The following is a 15,509-nucleotide window of genomic DNA, read 5'->3' on the forward strand; positions in this document are numbered from 1 at the left end:
AAGGTATTCAAAGATGAAAATCCCTAACAAAATACTTATCCTGTAACACCCATAACCCGTATAATTATACATATACAGATTATAAATGTCACCCGAATTTCTAAAACCATTTTCACTTCAAAAGTGATTTAAGAATTTATTTCATTTAAAATGGTAAATGATATTATAAAAATATCGTATCATATGAATTATGTTTCATTATAACAAATTTAAAACATAAGTATATTTTTTATAAACAGTGAACAGTGACATGAACAGTGAACAATGTACCGATGCACTGCTACAGTGACGTGAACAGTGCACCGATGCATAAAACATCGAATTAACATTGTGTATCGATGGACTGCTACAGTATTTTCCGAAAAATAAATATAAAACTCATAAAAATTTACCTTTCATCACTATGAAATTTACCATTTTGTTTCCAAATTTATTCAACAAAACAAATCGAATATTATTAATTACATGCCACGATCTAAGTCAAATTCCATTATAGGATGTCTTACTGATATTGAAATATACTCCTCGAATGCTTGATGTCACTTTGATTTCTTTATTCCACTACTGGCTTTCTACCTACGCGTGAAAATCATTACACGCTAAGTATAAACTTAGTGAGGAAATTAAAACAATAAATAGTGTAATACAAATCATGCATTTCAATGTCAAAATCAAAATGCCATAAAATCATGTTATCAATATATCCAATATTTTACCATGATCAAAATACTATAAGATTTCTTATCAATATACATATCATTTAATCCATAAGCTCGTAAGCTTATTTTACCAATATACTTACCACTAAATCCCTAAGCTTGTAAGCTTATTTTACCAATATACTTACCATTATTCCATAAGCTCGTAAGCTTATTTTACCAATATACTTACCATTATTCCATAAGCTCGTAAGCTTATTTTACCAATATACTTACCATTAATCTATATGCTCGTAAGTTTATTTTACCAATATACTTACTATAATTTCATAAGCTCGTAAGCTTATTTTTACCAATATACTTACTATAATTTCATAAGCTTGTAAACTTATGTTATCAATCTACTTACTATAATTTCATAAACTCGTAAGCTTATGTTATCAATCTACTTACTATAATTTCATAAGCTCGTAAGCTTATTTTACCAATATACTTACTATAATTACATAAGCTCGTAAGCTTATTTTATCAATATACTTACTATAATTTCATAAGCTCATAAGCTTATTTTACCAATATACTTACTATAATTTACATCACTGATGCCATTAACCTCATTTATTAATCGTTATTGGAATCCATACATTCCATAAGAAATTTGTACAATTCGTATAATTTCCTTATAATATTAGCACTCTCAGTGCTCTATCTGGAATATCATATACTTAATATGATTTCCTCCTCATTTTAGCACACGAAGTTCCCTATGCGAGAATCCATACCATTAGTATGATTCCTTTACCATTTGTAGCACATAAAGTGCCCTATATGAAAATCCATACTATTAGTATGATTTACCCTTAGTACTTTTTCTGGAAATCCATACACTCAATATGATTCCCTACATATAATGCCCTATCTGGAAATCCATATATTCAATATGATTTCCTTATCATTTTAGCACACTCAGTGCTCCATATGGAAATCCATACACTCAGTATGATTTCCTTATCTTTTTAGCACACTAGGTTCTCCATATGGAAATTCATACACTCAGTATGATTTCCTTATCATTTTAGCACACTCAGTATGATTTCCTTATCTTTTTAGCACATTAAGTGCTCCATATGGAAATTCATACACTCAGTATGATTGCCTTATCATTTTAGCACACTCAGTGCTCCATATGGAAATTCATACACTCAGTATGATTTCCTTATCATTTTAGCACACTCAGTGCTCCATATGGAAATTCATACACTCAATATGATTTCCTTATCATTTTAGCACATATAGTGCCATTTGGTAATCACTATACATACATTAATAAATCATGCTATTTTAACTATTACCACATGTACGTGCATAATTAAATGCACTCACCTGGTTCGCCTTGCTTATATATCCTGATTAGAAAGATGATTACTCTGAGACTTGGCCTCTGCTGTTTGCCTTACTCGCAAGGAAGCTTACGAATTCAAATTTAATTTAATTATAAATCCCTTTTTAAGTGACCAAACAAATCTAAGATTATTAATTTAATGATTCCAAGAGAGCATAACAATATCTTACTATTTCCAATTTTTGAATAAAACAAGTCTTTCTGTTTCGAACATATGAAACAACCCTTTTCTTACTCAAATCAAAATATCAAAATATTAGAGCTTCTCTAGTAAATTTCAATCCTAATTACTAATCAGATGTACTTAAACAAAATAAATAAGATACATGCATCACAAGGCTCACATCAAAGGAAGAAGTAATAACTCTTCCAAATGACCAACTCGTTCAACCCTTGGAAAAGAAGACCAGAACAATAATAGACTTTTGATGACATTTTGAATGGGATTTTGATCTTATTTGGTCAACATGTCTTCTAGAGATACAATTTTCAGTCTCTTATCTTTTTAACGGTTCTTTAATTGCATCAATCTGATATCAAGAACTCAATATATGACCATTTTAGTGAAGATAGTGCATGTAGTAAATCCTATACAAGATTAATACGAGATTTTGTAAATATTACGAATTTTTAATATTTTATTGATTATTTTTAATATAATTTAATATAGTAAGATGCATTATCTTTTAGTATTAGATTTATTATTTTATTAGGAATTCAGGTTGAGTTAAAATATTATTTTTAGTTTATTATTATTTTATTAGGAATTAGAGTTAAGAAATGTTTAGTTTGTTATTATTTTATTCAATAGTTATATGGACCTTTATAGCTCATCCCCTATATAAAGGAGGCTTCATTCAACTTTGTAAACAAATTTCTTTGATTAATAATACAACGAGAGTTCGTTTTTGCAAGTGCTGATTGCCTTGTGCCTTCTAAGCTTCTTCTCCTGGAGTTCTTTCAAGTTCTTGTGAGGGAGAATAATCTTCACACTAAAATTTTCCTTTTCGTCTTGACTAGGAGGGTTGGTTAGAGCCATATTATCGAGTTTGCTTTTTCATTGCAACTAAGAGGGTTTGATAAGACACTTAGAGCCATATTAACGAGTTTGCCTTTTTATTGCGACTAGGAGGGTTCTATAGGAAACTTATCCATCTATTTTCTACAAATCCATCCTCGCCATCATCATCTTTACCGTTCACCTTCATAAGGGAGCCATCTTCTACTATTCATCCCTCTTTGTTCTTCATCGGGTCTAGAGCTTTCTAGGTTTGATTCTTCAATAAGAGCAACATTCATTAATCCGCCACTGCTTCCTTATCAATGGGTATCAGATTTGGGTTGATTCTTGCAAAGAAGCAAGCAATCTTGCTTGTTCTTGCACACAAAACCGTTAAGGTACCCCAACGGAGCTAGTTCGCAAAAGATTCATCATTTCAGGTTCTTTTTATTTAATTTTAATTTATATTCAAATTATTCTTATTAGTTTGTTGTTTTCAGTAAAGAAGGTTGAAAAAAACCAAAACCAAATACAAAAATTCAAAAATTGCAAACGAAGGAATTTAGAGATAATTTTCTCTAGATCTTATATTCATCCTAAGAGTAATCTTCAGTCCAAAATTCACCCCAATTGGAGTTTATTATAGCCTTCAAATACATCGTTCAAGTTTCATCGACATATTTGGTCTAGAATCTTGTCGAATTTCTTGAAAATTCTATAGGAGGAATTTCATGGTGAAAATTTCTTGATTGAAACTATATATGTTTCATATCATTAAAAAATTAGAATTTTTGGAGATCAATAACACCTTCGAACAAAGCGATCACGAAAAATGGACTGTTTGAAGACTCACTGTTCAACAGAGTCTACTGGATACTACTGAAGGTATTTGGTTCTGAAAATTTACAGGTGGTTTCTACACATATCGAATGACATTAAAGAATTTCAAAAATTTCAGACACTGGTAACCCCCTCAAAAATGTTGCTCAAGTTGACCCAACATTTTCTAGGTTTCTTGTTTGGTTCTTTTTTTTCTTTGACTCTTAGTGCTTTAGGTTTTTTGTTTTCCTTTTTATTGTTCTTTTACATTATTTAACACATTATCTTCCTTGTGTTAGTATGACTAAAGAGTTTGCATACTTCTTCCTTATTTGCATTCTCGTTCTCTTGGAGTCTAACCCTTGTTTGGCCTTTTAGAGCTTTTAAGTTTTTCTTATCACCTTTGCTAGTAATCAAACTCCGATATGAACTGTGGAAGACTACTTGGTAATGTGAGATTTAATGAGTACAAGATCAGCTTATTTGCCTCTCGTTGTGTTACTTCTTGGAGTGGCTTCTGAGGTTTTTTTTTCTTTGTTGAATTTTCTTTCTTTTATTTTTATTGTACTTTAAAATTATCTTTTGAGTGTTATGGTTTCAGGATGGGCGACAATAACAACAAGACACTTACAACTATCTTAGCCGCACTTGCACAACTCATGACTCAATTTAAAACAAGATTTGATTAACTTAACAATACCGTGAGAGAACGACAATAACCACAATTGAATCTACAAAACCAGAATACAAGACCAAACAATACTGAACTTTTGGTACCAGACGAGCACAACCACGTTTCTAGATGCCTGAACTCTTTGCAAAACCAAAGTTCACGATTGGGAAGGAAAAATTGATCTCATGTTCACATACCATGACTGCCCCCAAGATGAACAAGTTCCACTTATCACCATGGAATTCGAAGGATATGCTCATACTTGGTGGATTCAAACAAGGAAAAAGATTGAGAACGTCCAAATCAAGCAATCACTTCTTGGACTGACCTCAAATAAACCACGAGAAATCAATTCCTACCGACACATTATACATGAGAAGTTCAACTATGACTACAACAACTTCGACAAGGTAGAAGTTTAGTTGAAGACTACTACAAGGAGATGCAGTCCTTACTCAATAGGACTAACATAACCGAAGAAGAAAAAACATATTGTGTCAAGATTCGTCATTGGCTTGAACTCAAACATCACTGATCTTCTTGATCTCCATGGGTACGAAAACCTTGAAGATACACTAAAGAAGGCAATAACAATCGAAGCACAAATCCAAAGAAGATTCTAATTCAGAGAACATTACCAAGGTACTTCATCCTCTTACCAAGATAATCCTTCAAAACCTTCCTCTGCTTCTACTCCACCTTCTCTAAAAAGGTCGAGAGATGACAAACCTGACAAGGAGAAACAACGACCAGCAAAGAATGACACGCCTCCAGCCCCTAAAGATCAAATAAGAATTTGTGAGGAGGTAGGGAAAGCAAAAAAAAGAAAAAACTGAGAAAGGGACAAAACAAAAAGAGGTCACTAGTTACAAAAACCAAAAGAATTACCCATGGGAGGTAAGTGAACCTAATTGCAAGAAGAAAAGAATAACTCAAAATCCATGTGTGAGGATAAAAGAATTGAGAGAGAACCTTCTTTACAAACAACCTTAACATTAACAAGGATTTGCCTAGTGTGTTTTTATATCTTTTATAGGATTTTCGGGAAGTGTTAGGTGATCCAGCTAACGAATTACCATCAAAAAGAGGAAAAAAACACCAAACCAATATAATTTAAGGTTTTATCTACCTTGTCAAACATACAATCTAAAAGAAACCAAAGAGTTAGATTTGTTACAAAAAGGCTATATCCAACAAAGCCTTAGTCGTGACGGCATCTTAATCACGAAACATGATTTGAACAACTCCACAAGCTTTATAGTTTGTGCACAGGGAATCCATATAATTGATGAAAAATTGAAAGCAACACGAAACTGGCCCATACCATCTTCCATCACCAAGAGTTGTCAAATGGTGCTAGGTGATCCTCCTGACAGGTTACCACCTGAAAGCCCTAATCACTATGCCATATCACCAAAGGTAAGTATTTTATTACTCATTTTAATGATACTGTAATGTACTTCTTCTCATTTTTACAAGGTAAGACTCCCAAAGTTGTCATCCATACTAAACACAACTCCTTTAAGTGCATAAAAGACCAAGGTAAGCAAAACACAGTAGAATATGCACTACCACGAAGGTTCTACAGTCCATAAATCTCCTCCCGAGAATTCTTAATTCATAAACCACACTTAGCAGACTTAAGGGATTACTTTCATAAACCAGTTGACATGGTTTTTCAACACTCATTCTTGCCACACACGAGTCATGGAGAGAATATCTGAAGCAATCATAATGAAAGCCAACAATAGCCGACGCCATGTTTAATTTCAACCTAAACATCAAATTAAAAGACTTGTATGCAAAAGTGGATTTTAAGACTAAAAGAAATTAGTTCATACAAAGAAGAAACCTCGACTAAAATTCATAAAGACACATCACATTGATCATGGTAAATGTTTCACAAGTTTTCCTTACAACACATCTATTTCTCTTTCTCTTGGATTTTTAGATTCGAGGAAAAATCCTTTTGAGGAGTGGGGGAATGATATATGCACCAAATTCCATAATGATATTACATGATTCTTTGGACTAATGTTTCTACGCAAACCTATGAGAAGAACAAAGTCTCGAAGATTCAAAGCATATCTATTCGGTAAGCATAATGTGAATGGATCATTAAATGATTCTAATGTTGCTCCCTTTAATGTTTTAGATTCGAGGTCGAATCTTTTTAAAGCAATGGAGGATGATACATGCATCACAAGGCTCGCATCAAAGGAAGAAGTAATAACTCTTCCAAATGACCCACTCGTGCAATCCTTGGAAAAGAATACCAGAACAACAGCAGACTTGTGACGACTTTTTGAATGGGATACTAATTTAATTTGCTCAACATGTCTTCTGGAGATACGAATTTCTGTCTCTTATCTTTCCAACAGTTCTTTAATTGCATCAATCCAATATTGGAAACTCAAGATATGGACATTTTAGTGAAGACGGTGCATGCAGTAAATCCTATATGGGATTAATACGGTATTTTGTAAATATTACGAATTTTCAATATTTTATTTATTATTTTTAATATAATTTAATATATTATGATTCATTATCTTTTAGGATTATATTTATTATTTTATTAGGAATTCAGGTTGAGTTAAAATATTATTTTTAGTTTATTATTATTTTATTAGGAATTAGAGTTAATAAATGTTTAGTTTGTTATTATTTTATTCATTAGTTATTTAGGATCTTTAGAACTCATCCCCTGTATAAAGGAGGCTTCATTCAACTTTGTAAAACAAATTTCTTTGATTAATAATAAAACAAGAGTTCGTTTTTGCAAGTGTTGATTGCCTTGTGCCTTTGAAGCTTCTTCTCCTGGAGTTCTTTCAAGCTCTTGTGAGGGAGATTACTCTTCACACTCCAATTTGTCTTTTCATCGTGATAGGAGGGTTCGATAGAACACTTAGAGTCATATTATCAAGTTCACCTTTTCATTGTGACTAGGAGGGTTCAATAGGACACTTATCCATCTATTTTCCACAAATCTATCCTCATCATCATCATCTTTACCGTTCATCTTAATGAGGGAGCCACCTTCTACTATTCATCCCCCTTTGTTCTTCATCGGGTCTAGACCTTTCTAGGTTTGATTCTTCAACAAGAGCAACATTCATTAATCTTCCACCATTTCCCTATCAAAATATAATGAATGTACATGCATTATGAAAATTTACACGAAAACAATTAAGAGATTATCAATCCTTTAGAGTTGATAAAGAATGTTCAAATATTTAAAAAGGTGAGAAAAACATCTTTGAAAGAGAAAGTACTTTTCTACATCAATTTAAATACATGAACATATTATTTTCCCCTCGGTTGTGCAAATTTTATGAATTGTTAATTTTAGGTGACACAAAATATGATACCACTTTTATTCTATACAATCGGGTCTAACCCTCGAACCATGAGGCATTCCTTCACTATAATACAAAAACAAAAGGGGTATTATCTTTAATCAAATTATGTAGTTTGAATCAAGTTACGCTTATGAGGCTCATGCATATTATGTTAAAAATGATGTTATGTAACTAAATTTATATAAATAAATATTAAAAGATACCTTTATATATAAATTCAGTTATTAATTAATAATTTAAGATATCTATGTACTATTAAAAAATCAATACATAAAATAATAGATATAAGTTATAAAACTAAAGTATATATTAATAAAAATTTATGCATAAGGTGGAAAACAAAATGTATATAAGAACTGATACAAGCACACCCTTCTCCACTTGGTGAGGTAAGACTTGCACTTTGATTGTAGGATCTAGGAAGGCAACAATTGTTCTTGAAATAAGAAGGCTTTAAAGAAACGGTTAAATATGAATGAGTAAGATGGTAAGATAGAAATGACAACGGAATAGATGAAGATGATGATATGTTTGAAAGGATATAAATAAGTATTTTTTATATGGAACAATGATATGGTGATGGAAGAAAGAAGTATGGAAATGGTAGTGAAGAATGAAGATAGTATCTCAAGAAACAATGGAATCAAACTAAGCTATATTAAAGCTTAACCCTAGACCTTATAGAAACTTGAGGGATGGTGTTTAAGGACTTTGACCCTTTAGGTATATTAAACCAAAAGAACCAAAAGTAGCAGGGTGGAAAGAAGATAGGTGACGCCGCAAGCACTAGAGCACTTGATAAGTCGATATAGTTCTTAAAGAACTATAAAGAGAGAAAATCTCACAAGTTTGATTAAACAAAGTTGGTTCATTTACAAAATGAAAGCTAAACTATTTATAGGCCTAAGGATTCATAGGATACACATACAAGCTTTAATGAGTGAACATTCATGGATGAATGTTCATACTTTAAGTAAATACAAAGCATGGCCTAGGTGAATGAAGAATGAATGTTCATCTTTTAATGGAATGCATCCTTTGGCCGAATTCATCCCACCTTTTGTGAACTTGTTGATTTTTCCTCTATGGATGAATGTTCATGAATGTATCTTGGCTGAAATTCTTCCTCCCTTATGTGAACATGACTATTTGGCTTCTTGCATGAATATACGTGAATGGATGAACATAAAAGCCTTTGAATGAATCCTTGCACATCCTCACAAATGTTTTGATTAATTTTAATATTCTTTTCTCATCTATGCATGTCTTCATTAATTCCTCCCATGTATAAGTCCTTTGAAGGAGATGAATGGTTGTAAATCCCGTATTTATTTCCAGCCTGTACTGTCTTCAGTAATCTGGGCATATCTCGAGCTACCAATATCGGATTGATACGATTATAAGTTCCTTTGAAAACTAAGATATAGGGTATTAAATGTTAAGAAGATTTCATCAACCAAATATGCTTGGAACATATTCAAAAATGGAGATAAATCTTACTGACGTGAACTGTCCATTGGAAAGCCTAGAATGTACCTTGCACTAAATACAAAATGTATATAAGTTGCAATGCTAAAGTTCATGAATAAGTAATAAGTAACATTATAATGTAACACATGATTCCATGGCTAATATATTAATGCAATTGATATGATAACATAAGAATGGAATGTGTAACATATGCATGAAATAATCTAATTAAAGATGTGACATGCATGAATATCATATTGGATGCAAGCATAGGATAATATATAAGTATTCAATAATATTTTAGAATGTCAAAGCATGATTATAACAAATATAAAGAATAAATGAGTAAATACGTAATAAAATAAGGAAGAACTCCCTTAGAATCATCTTGGAAGAACTTCAAAGTTGTTAGCATGTTTTGTTTGAACTTGGTGGTCTGTAGGATCACATCATCCCCCCTTATTTAAGGCGATTTGTTCCCAAATCGATGCTTGGTACATAAGGAAACAACTTTGATCTGCATTGAATTAGAAATTCTTTCATCTTACACCATTCTCTATGCTCGTAACGCTTTACATGTTCAGTCTTTTGGTTTTGAATCATCATTTTGAAAAATAAAGCAAAGTTATAAATAGATATTTCAAAATCAAAGAAAATAAAAGGATCAATTTCATGAATGAATGAATTTTGGCATTTGAGGTCCTCCTTGGATAGGTTCTTTGAAACTTCTCTTTCTTAATATTGTTTAAACTTTAAATGTAGAATGAACGTACTTCGAATGTCAAAGAGAACATGCTTTGGAATACCAAATGTTACAACCTTTGGCACTTCAATGGACAAATGTGATTCATCGGTATGGCCTTTGGAATAACATGCAAATCAAATAAAAGAATAGGAAGAAAATATTAATTAGTAGAAAGTAAAACTTCCTTCTCCTCACATTCTTTTCTCTCATGCTTATGTCTTTTTTGAAATTTTTCTTCTTCATACTCCTCTTGTATGCTCTCTTTGTATTCCTGTTCTTTTTTAGTTCCACTCTCACACTCATGTTTTTATTCACACTTAATCTTTTCAATATTCTCATTTTCAACTATTCCAAAAGCCTTTGTTTTCTCACAATGTTCTTTTTGCATAGCATCAATGTTTTTCTTAAGCTGTTATTGATCTTGAAGTACTTAGTGTGATGGCATTGGTACTAACGTGATTCTTCTTCTCCCATGGATGAATGAATAATGATTTAGGAACCCATCATACAATGCTCGTTTATCAAACTACCAAGGACATCCTAGAAGTAGATGGCTTGAATTCATGGAAGCAACATCACACAAGACTTCATCTTCATATCTCCCAATTGAAAAGGGCACAAGTACTTGCTCTATGACTTTTAACTCTTCATCTTCATTTAATCATTTCAAAACATATGGGCTGGGATGTTTGAACGTTGTAAGTCCCAACTTCTTGACCATGTATATGCTTGCAAGATTTGTACAACTTCCACTATCAATGGCTACAAGACATACTTTACCATTTACATGGAAACGAGTATGAAATGCATTCTCTCTTTGCTGAATGTTCTCCATTTCTTGGGAAGAGTAAAAATCAAGAAACATTGTTAATAAAAAAATTGAAATGTGAAAAATAGGACCTTACTGAATTTCACACAACAAAACCTCACGGTCACTCCAAAAAAAATTGTGATGTCACTCCACTCAAGCACTTGTGTTTCACTCGGGAATATGTTTTTGCTTTTGTAATTCCCATTCTGATCTCACATGCTTTTTATGCCTTTTCCATTTGTTTTTCTCTTGTTAAGTTCTAAAATAACTAACTCAAGACCTTCGAATGAAGTGCTTAGGTGTTTGCTGCAAAATGATGTTAGGTAGGAAAAAAAGAACAAATAGATGGTAAAAGGTTGGCTTAAGAAGAAAATAAAGAAATTGATAGAAGAAAAGGGGATATTACTACAAGACACTAACAACCTTCCCTAGCCACAATCAAAGTGTTAAAACAACTTTAGGCTTGTTGGCACTTGTCGATGTATGAAACAACCTTTGCTTTTAACTTTTCTTTTCTTTTCTTTCTTGCTTTCTTTTTGCACGTTTCTTCAATGATTTCTGAATAACACTTCTTTTCTACTTTCGGTTTTACTTGATTCGTTTGAACAACACTTCACAACTTGCTTGCTTCCACCTTAGCTCTGAATACCATATGATACAAACATGCCCTACTCCACTTGGTGAGGTAAGACTTGCACTTTGATTGTAGGATCTAGGAAGGAAGCAAGTATTCCTGAAATAAGAAGGCTTTAAAGAAACGGTTAAATATGAATGAGTAATATGGTAAGATAGAAATGATAACGGAATAGATGAAGATGATGATATGTTTGAAAGGATTTAAAGAAGTATTTTTTATATGGAACAATGATATGGTGATGGAAGAAAGAAGTATGTAAATGGTAGTGAAGAATGAAGATAATATCTGAAGAAACAAAGGAATCAAACTAAGCTATATTAAAGCTTAACCCTAGACCTTATAGAAACTTGAGGGATGGTGTTTAAGGAATTTGACCCTTTAGGTATATTAAACCAAAAGAACCAAAAGTAGCATGGTGGATGAAGATAGGTGACGCCACAAGCACAATGGCACTTGATAAGTCGATATAGTTCTCAAAGAACTAGAAAGAGAGAAAATCTCACAAGTTTTGATTAAACAAAGTTGTTTCGTTTACAAAATGAAAGCTAAACTATTTATAGGCCTAAGGATTCCTAGGATACACATACAAGCTTTAATGAGTGAACATTCATGGATAAATGTTCATACTTTAAGTAAATATAAAGCATGGCTTAGGTGAATGAATTTGAATAATGGATGTTCATCTTTTAATGGAATGCATCTTTGGATGAATTCATACCACCTTGTGTGAACTTGTTGATTTGTCCTCTATGGATGAATGTTCATGAATGTATCTTGGCTGAAATTCTTCCTCCCTTGTGTGAACATGACTATTTGGCTTCTTGCATGAATATGCATGAATGGATGAACATAATAGCCTTTGAATGAATCCTTGCACCTCCTTATAAATGTGGTGATTCATTTTAATATTATTTTCTTGTCCATGCATCTCTTCGTTAATTCATCTCATGCATAAGTCTTTTGAAGGAGATGAATGGTTGTAAATCCCGTATTTATTTCCAGTCTGCACTGTCTTCAGTATTATGGGCATATCTCAAGCTACCAATATCGGATTGATACAATTGAAAGTGCATTGGAAAACTAAGAGATAGGGGATTAAAGTTTTAGAAGAATTCATCACCCAAATATGCTTGGAACATGTTCAAAAATGGAACTGACTGACGTGAACTGTCCATTGGAAAGCCTTGAATGTTCCTTGCACTAAATACAAAATGTATATAAGTTACAATTCTCAAGTTCATGAATAAGTAATAAGTAACATTATAATGTAACACATGATTCCATGACTAATATAATAATGCAATTGATATGATAACATAAGAAAGGAATGTGTAACATATGCATGAAATAATCTAATTAAAGATGTGACATGCATGAATATCATATTGGATGCAAGCATAGGACAATATATGACTATTCAAGCATATTTTAGAATGTCAAAGCATGATTATAACAAATATAAAGCATAAATGAGTAAATAAGTAATAAAATAAGGAAGAACTCCCTTAGAATCCTCTTGGAATAACTTCAAAGTTGTGAGCATGTGTTGTTTGAACTTGGTGGTTGGCAGGATCACATCAAGAACTTAGTACAAGTACCATAAAACGTATATATATGCATATTTAAGTATTGAAATATAGGGCAGAGTTTACATATATACATAAATATTCATATACGAAGTAAACGTAATATAGGGGCGAAATGCAAATTATAGGAACTAAGTGGATACAAATATAAATAATCAAGGTGCAAAGTGTAAATACCCTGCGATAAAAATTTTGAAAACAAAATATACCTTAAATATCACAGTGGACTAACATGGAAAATATTAAAATTATGAAACACATGTAAAAAGCAGCAAAAACTGGAATACACATGAAAAAAGTGACTACAATAAAAATAATAACAAATATTAGATCATAATAGAAAGTTTTCATTAATCTAAACTGATACATACAATAAAATATATAAAAGATTAAGGAACTAATCCAGAATTAACCCAAAGACTTAGCTAAACCCTAAATACCCATTTGTTTCATTATTCCGCCGTTCAAGCCTAAAAAAAGGGAAAAAAGAAAAAAGTAGAGTTCTCTCTTATTGCATCCATTCAAGAGAGGGAGAAGAAGAAAAGAACACCCACGATCACCGTTCATCCGCTGCGACGATGAGTAAAACGACACTAGAAGGTGACCTTTCGAATCTATGAAACCAAAACGGTTCCAAAATCTCCTATTTCCGAAAGCTCAGTCCTAAAACTTGATGAAGAAAATGTTACCTTTGAAAGATTGAAAGTGATCCCTCAACTCCGGTGAAGAAATGTGAACAACTTTCAGAGAAAAGGTGAGCCCTTTTTTTCTTGATCTCTTTTTTCACTCTTTCCTTTCAGTTGTTCTCTTTTTTTACTCTCTTTTTTTTTTCCTTTTATTTTCTTGGGTGCTAAAATTCTCTTTTTTTTATTTTTTAAAAACCTCCCCTTTTTTCTGGTATGGCCTCCATTTTTATGGAGGCCAAGTTTTCCTCCATGGACCAGTAACAAGGGTGAAATCCTCGGATGATGGAAAAACACTAAAGATGGCAGAGGAGGTCAACTGTCGGCGTTAGTAGCTGAGTGCATTAATGAGGGCCATTAATGTCCTTTATTTCTAGATATCTTGTTGAATCGACTTAGAGATCGACGGCGGCGGCTAAAAGCCTGATGGTCGGCTGGAGCTCTAATGGCGGCGGCGACTAGATAATATTAGGGTTATTTAAGGTTAGGGTTGATGGTGGCTAGGGTTTTGGAATGTCATAATGTATGTGGGTTTTAGGGTTTTACAATATTTGGGCTTGTTTTGTATATTGGATTAGCTTTTAATTTGGATAATATAATTTGGACATTTGGATTTAGTTTGATTTAATTTGGGCTCCAAATGACCCAGAAAAATTTAGTTATTACAGCAGAGATATACGAACACATAGATATTAATATCCATAAGAAACAAAATCGTTACCACTAATCATAACCAACCCATCAATCACATTTTGTTCAGAACTTAAAATAAAGATCAGATCCAAAACAAGAAAGTTATTTAGCATACAAAGGCCTAATGCCTATGGCAGTAACTAATAAGTAATTTTAACTTCAAGCAGGTCACAATTACCATTTATGGGCATCAATCAGTCACCAAATAGAGGTATGGTATGCTCAATTAACAACATAGAGTCATTCAATAGTCATTCTAATTTTAGCTTGGATAACAAGCATTCAATATAAAATCTCGTAACAAAACGTAATCACTAAGCAAACCTCTAAATAAAATCAATTTTAGATTCAATCACCATATCGTGATGTTGGAATTAGTGAATTTTAATTTCATAATATTTCGGTCTATTATATATTTTTTTGGTTATCTGTAGCTCAATCGGATCGAGGTAGAAGAATAGGATTTAAAGATCATGGGAACATTGTACCTTATTTGCAACGTCTCTTTACTTTTGTTGACACGTTACAACTGGGTATGAAAGTTGAAACTGCGGTGTTGCTACCTTAGTTGCAACTCGATTGACCAAATTTCTTAACTTGTCTGCAAAAACCCACGGCAAATGAAAAAAAAAGGAAAGAACAAAATTTTTGTTTTCTTGAAACCTTGATAGAGCCTCCACTGCCGTCATTTTCTTTCCTAAATATTTTGCTAGTTAGCTTCAATTTTTAGTCATCATAGCTTAAATTCAAGCCTATATTCTGATGCTGCTCTCCTAAGAACTTCAAACTAATAAGTATTAATTAAGTTAGTATTTTTTTTCAAATTAATAAGTATTAATTCATAAATTAAGTTAGCCTATATTCTATAGGATACATAACTTAAAGTTGTATTCCGTAGCTCGGATTTATGGCTACTTTGCTTTGTATGTCAGTTGAATTTATTGACAAATTGATGTTTGAAATGCAAAT

This window comes from Hibiscus syriacus, unplaced genomic scaffold, assembly GCF_006381635.1.
Source record: "Hibiscus syriacus cultivar Baekdansim isolate YM2019G1 unplaced genomic scaffold, ASM638163v2 tig00111774_pilon, whole genome shotgun sequence".
Taxonomy (NCBI): domain Eukaryota; kingdom Viridiplantae; phylum Streptophyta; class Magnoliopsida; order Malvales; family Malvaceae; genus Hibiscus; species Hibiscus syriacus.